Raw genomic sequence first — 6,995 nt, forward strand, 5'->3', positions numbered from 1 at the left:
ATTCCACAAATTAAATCTTAACAAGGCAGAACTGTTAATTGAAATGCCTTCCAGGTGCCTACCTCATGAAGCTGGTTGAGAGAATGCCAAGAGTGTGCAAAGCTGTCATCCAGGCAAAGGGTGGCTACTTTGAAGAATCTCAAATATAACATATTTTTTGATTTATTTAAGACTTTTTTGCTTACGGCATGATTACATATGTGTTATTTCATAGTTTTAATGTCTTCACTATTATTCTACAATGTAGAAACTAGTAAAATAAAGAAAATCCCAGGTTTGTCCAATCTTTTGACTGGTATACATACAGTGCATTCAGAAAATATTCAGACCACTTTCCTTTTTCCACATTTTGTTACGTTACAGCCTTATACTACAATTGATTAAATAGATTGTTTCCCTCATCAATCTACACACAATACCCCATAATTTCAAAGCAAAAACAGTAAAAGTAAAAACATAACATTTAAATAAGTGTTCAGACCCTTTACTCAGTACTTTGTTGAAGCACCTTTGGCAGCGATTACAGCCTCCAGTCTTCTTGGGTATGATGCTACAAGCTTGGCACACCTGTATTTGGGGAGTTTCTCCCATTCTTCTATGCAGATCATCTCAAGCTCTGTCACGTTGGATGGGGAGCATCACTGCACAGCCATTTTTATGTCTCTCCATAGATGTTAGATCGGGTTCAAGTCCGAGCTCTGGCTGGGTCACTCAAGGACATTCAGAGACTTGTCCTGAAGTCACTCCTGTGTTGTCTTGTTTGTGTTCTTCGATCCAGTCTGAGATCCTGAGCTCTCTGGAGCAGGTTTTCATCAAGGATCTCTCTGTGCTTTGCTCCGTTTATCTTTCCCTCCATCCTGACTTGTCTCCCAGTCCCTTCCGCTGAAAAACATCCCCACAGCATGATGCTTCCACCACCATTATACACCGTAGGGATGATGCCAGGTTTCCTCCAGATGCGACGCTTGGCACTCAGGCCAAAGAGTTCAATCTTGGTTTCATCAGACCAGAGAATCTTGTTTCTCATGGTTTGTGAGTCCTTTATGTGCCTTTTGGAAAACTCCAAGCGGGCTGTCATGTGACTGAATAAATATGGTTTGGCCCCTAAAACCCTCACAAACCTTTACAGATGCACAATTGAGAGCATCCTGTCGGGCTGTATCACCGCCTGGTATGGCAACTGCACTACCCGCAACCGCAGGGCTCTCCAGAGGGTGGTGAGGTCTGCCCAACGCATCACCGGGGACAAACTACCTGCCCTCCAGGACACCTACAGCACCCGATGTCACAGGAAGGCCAATAAGATCATCAAGGACAACAATCACTCGAGTCACTGCCTGTTCACCCCATTATCATCCAGAAGGCGAGGTCAGTAGAGATGTATCAAAGCTGGGACCAAGAGACTGAAAAAAAGCTTCTATCTCAAGGCCATCTGTTAAATAGCCATCACTAGGCGGCTTCCACCCGGTTACGTAACCCTGCACCTTGGAGGCTGCTGCCCCATATACATAGACTTGAAATCCCTGGCCACTTTAATAAGTGAACACTAGTCACATTAATGTTAACACGTTTTTGCTTTACTCATCTCATATGTATATACTGTATTTTAGTCTATGCCACTCCGACATTGCTCATCATAATGTTTATGTATTCCTTAATTCCATTATTTTACTTTTAGGTTGTGTGTATTGCTGTGAATTGTTAGATATTACTGCACTGTTGGAGCTAGAATCACAAGCATTTCTCTACACCCGCAATAACATCTGCTAAGCATCTGTATGTGACAATTAAAATGTGATTTCATTTGAGGAGTGGCTTCCTTCTGGCCACTACCATGAAGGCCTGATTGGTAGAATGCTTCAGAGATGGTTGTCCTTCTGGAAGATTCTCCTATCCACAGAGGACCTCTGAAGCTCTGTCCGAGTGACCATTTTTGTTGTCTGAATACTTTCCGAATGCACTGTATATGACACGTGAGATCACGGCAACTTAGAGATAAAACACTTTATATTAGAGGTGGCTATGCATATTCGTGGTATGATGCTAGTAGCATAGCGTTTATCGCCATTGAATACAGGCGTTTGACGTCAACAACCTCTGATCAAATATTCAAAAAAGGATTACAATAATGGCATGTATCCACCAATCCAAAGAAAGGATAGCCGGGAGCTAGACATCCTGATGTTCTGCTTTGTGGACTACGATTCCCATTGTTAGGGTGGAGAGACATTTATCCTGTCAGTATATCCATAGTCTTTGCCTACATTCAATGCTTGCGCCTTTACATTATTGTGTCTATAGTTACCACAGCCACAAAGTCAAAATTGGCTAAACCTAACATTAAGCACACCACTAACCTTATGCCTAACCTTAAACTAAGACCAAAAGCCCAATTTTGTTTTCATTCACTTTTACGATATAGCCTATATATCGTAAAAATGTATGATAAACATTTGCTTTCATGAAAACAAACATTTGAAATAGGTGGTGTTTATAACTGTGTGGCTATGGTAACTAGTGACAACCCCTTTACATTACTGAAGACTATGTGCCTCTTGCCAAAAGCATGTAAAAGTTATGCCCAATATTACCGGAGATGTTTTTTTTCTTCTTTCTGTGGTGAATTCATGAGCATGTCGCGGGCCGTTTTAAACTAGTCGCAAGCCGGTATTTTGGGGTTTGATAATAAACATTGTTTATCCAGCTAGTCATGTTTACCTAGCTAGCTAGCAACCTGATAACTTGACCACTGACTAGGCTATGCACAAATTTGGATGACACAGGAAGAACTGAAAAGGAATAGGCTACTCAACAACAACAAAAAGGAAGGTGGTTTGTCGGGGTGGATGTATAACGCGAATGTCTAGCAACCCAAAGGTTGTGAGTTCGAATCTCATCACCGACAACTTTAGCATTTTAGCTGATTAGCAACTTTAACTACTTACCACTGAGCGTGTTAGCTAACCCTTCCCCTAACCCTTTAACCTAACTCCTAAACTTAACCCTAACCCCTAGCCAAGCTAATGTTAGCCACCTAGCTAGAATTCGTAACATATTGTACATTTTGAAAATGCATAATATTCGTAATATAATTCGTAAATGATATATCTAATGCGAATTGTAATTTGTAACATATTATACTAAAAGGGTGATTGACAACCACAAGTGAATACAGACCATACGAAATGTAACGTATCATACTAAATGGAGTGTATTGGATTTACTTGCATAATAATATGAAATGCTCGGAGACCAGGTTGGGGTACTCAAAGAGATGCTTCAAAGGTACATTAGGCTGCATTTGCAAGAGCGAGGTGTGTGTGTGTGTAAGAGTAAGCGAGAGAGCGGGTGTGGGAGGGAGGGAGAGTGGAAGACTAGAATGATCTGAACAGTACAGATGGCTACAGAGTTTTCATAACATTGTTGTACAAGTTTAAAAGATCCTTGTTCTTTTGTATCCATAGAGCAATTCAGTTTTTTCCTATAGTCACACTTATTTAGAATGTCTGAAGCTTTAACAGTACTTAAAGCTGTGTGTGGGTGTGCCCGTGCACAAGTGTTCAACTTCAAGAGCACTGATAAGAGAAAGTAGGCCTACTTAAACATTGGGAGGATTAATAGTTGTATGTTTCAGTGACATGTGTGTTGTTCATGGTAAAATTCCATTAACATTTAGATGTAGATAATTGAGTTCCGTCCCTTACAGTTAAAACATAGTATGCCTGTAACTCAATGCACTGCTTTTTTTAATGGAAAAAAAAAAAATTAGGGCCAAATTTGTGCAAATTCTAAAATTGTGACTAACTAATACCATTAACTCGACAGCACTAATGTTCTACAAACCGATATGATCTTGATATCGACTCGGAAAAATGCAGCTGATGTCTTTTTTTTTCTTTCTCCATATCGGTGCCCATCACTCGTAAATACTTTTACCAACTGAAGTTTATTTCTTCAGAAAAATACTATCACTGGTATGTGCCTTGGTACCCAGGTGTACACATTAACCAACAGGTTTCTTTGCCTAGGGCATACAAATGTTACTATGTAATGTACAAGCTAACTCCATCACTGAGAGTAGGGAACTACTAGGAATTTGACCTGTTCATTGTCGGGTCAACAAGAAGACCGAAGAGGGTGCAAACAACGAGAACACCAACAACAACAAAAAATCAACCACTGATTTAAGACTAAAGTATCTCTGATCTTTCCACTCAGATCCTGTGATTCTGGACCCCAACACTCACAAATTGTCCTGTCTGATGATCTTACCATTGGCACACACTTGGAGCGCAGCATGCAGCTTCCTGACAACCTAGAGAGGTTTGATAAATTGCCCTCGGTCCTGGGCTCTGAGGGCTTTGACTCAGGCTTACACACTTAGGATGTTGTGGTTGGGGAAAATGAAGAGTGGATGGTGGGTGTTCTATTAGAGTCTGCCCTGAGGAAGGGAGAAATAAAGACTAGAGACCAGTTCTGGGGTTTAACACACTTGTATGGTACATGCAAAGCTTTTCCCCCACCAAAATGATCAAATTTTCCTCACTGTAGACTATACCAGGACAATTAGAGTGCAGCTGGACTAGGACAAAGGAACACTCTCATTCTCTAACCCTGATAATGCCACACATATACACACGTTCACACACACTTTTACTGAGAGAGTCTTTCCACATCTTGGTAATAACAGCTAATACCCTCTGACGATCTTACCTGGAGAGGTCACTTTAGTGATATCACCTGTCAAGTGTAAAGCCGATCCGGACTCTGACAATGAAGATGAATTGAAGAAGAATGCTTCTTTGTCATTTTCAGATCACGAAAACTGGTGTCTTTTGATGTTTTTCAGTGGAACTGCACTCATATCCAGCTGATACCAGTGGCATTTGTTGTAAGAAAAATACTCTGTTCATTTGGATTTTAGTTGATGTTTCATGTTGATATGTCACCAAGATATATTTTCATTGTGCCATTTTCTTTGTCTTGAGAGAAGAGAATATTTTATGTAAGGGTTAATGAGTCCATTAAGACATGATTAAAACAATTCATTTTTTAAATCGGACACAAGTCACTCTTTATTATTATTATTCTGATAAATCTCTAAACGTTGCCATCTGGATCTGAGCTCAGCATAATACTGTTTCATCAATGAAACTGTTTGTTTCCTGAAGAATGTCTGTTACTGTAGATGGCAGCAATGGACCAGTATTTGATTAGGCATGACTGCAAACTGCTGACTTAATTTGACTGTGAAATAGAAGCACATTCAGCCAGCCATGTTCACCAACATCAGCAAAAGGAGAACAGAAGATACTGACCCTACCATTATGCTTTTTTAGTGAGCTGCACTGTGGTCAGAATGCAGTCATGGTTACATTAAGACACTGTGAAGCCTGGTGTGAGATATGGGTCGGAAAACGTATTTCAGTGCAGGAATGGGATATGCCTCTGTACTCAATGTTACCTGTATCCACACTGATACATCGAGAAGCTTGAAATACTGGTGCGCTTTTCATCCTCATGCTAGCTAACAGTAGCCACCTCAACCATTTTGGAACATTGTTCATTGCGACGTGCTATTTCATAATGGCTGCTGTGGCTACTGCTAGCTAGCAGTATTTCAATATTCTGGATGGAGCAGTGTGGATAAAGGGATATTTTTTTCTGAACTTATCTGGTGCCGGCTCCACAGTGTCTTAATGTAACCATGATTGCCCTACGACCCAGTGCAGCTCAGTAAACAAGCGTACTGGTAGGGTCGGTATCTTCTGTGCTGTAAACATTTGGATACTCACTGATTTACCCAGTTTTTTTCCCTTCAGTTTCCTCTTGCTTGAGGCTAGCTAGGACTTTCTTGGAGATACCCTGTGGTCACCCTTCTCTTGTGACCAGGCTGCATCTAGATAGATTGGAAATCGCTTCCTTGTCTCCTTCTGAGAGAACTGAACAGATGAAGGTAAATTCAAATTAGACTTCCTGTCCCATGTTTCCAGATCAGTGCAGATGAAGGAAATTAGAAAAAATTGGTATTGGGATTGCGTCATCAGATACAGTACATTGCTCATATAGAGATGACTATTTTGTTATATTTCATTGCCACTGTCGAATGCATTTAATAATTCCCTGAAGAATACTCCATCTAGCCCTCAAAATAACCCTACAATGATGATGATTCATTGATTAGCTGACCAGTGATTGAGTATGTTTACATGCACACTAATAATTCAATATTAAACTGATTATGGCAGTAGGCAGAGCATGGCAATAGTCATTAAACCACTTTACTCTGCTTATCTTAATCGGCGTAAAAGGTCAGAAACAAAGCAAGCATACGCTGATTACAACCTGGTTTTCTGAGCAATCTTTAGAATTATTAGGACATGTAAACAGATGAATCAGCATTCTAGCTGTGTATTTGATCTGCGCATGTGCCAGCACCAGTAGCGCAAGCCTCCCTCTTATTAGCCTAAGCAGCCGGTAGTGGGCGCTAGAGCTGCACTATTGTCTAGGATTTATTGCCGGTAATAGGTGTCTCTGTAATGGGCGCCCCCCACCCTACCTCCTTGTCCAAATAAAATATTGAAATATTCATAATTTATTTGACCGAGACGCACAACGACAGAAAGATGCATCAATCTAAGATAAAGCATTGAGCGTGCGAAACAGCACCCATTTGTCTGTGGCATTGTGTTGTTTGACGAAAGTGCACATTTTAAAGTGGCTTTTTGTCCCCTTCACAAGGTGCACCTGTGTAATGATCATGCTGTTTAATCAGCATCTTGATATGCCACATTTGTCAGGTGGATAGATTATCTTGGCAAAGGAGAAATGTTCATTAATAGGGATGTAAACAAATTTGTGAGAAATAAGCTTTTTGTGCATATGGAAAATGGGGGAAAATTTCAGCTCATGAAACGGAACTAACACCTTTATATTTTTCTTCCGTGTATGTAATGAAGAATTGATCAAAATACAGAAGTACAATTAAAGGGCAA

The sequence above is a fragment of the Oncorhynchus tshawytscha genome, linkage group LG33 (genome assembly GCF_018296145.1).
Source record: "Oncorhynchus tshawytscha isolate Ot180627B linkage group LG33, Otsh_v2.0, whole genome shotgun sequence".
In the NCBI taxonomy this organism is placed as follows: Eukaryota; Metazoa; Chordata; class Actinopteri; order Salmoniformes; family Salmonidae; genus Oncorhynchus; species Oncorhynchus tshawytscha.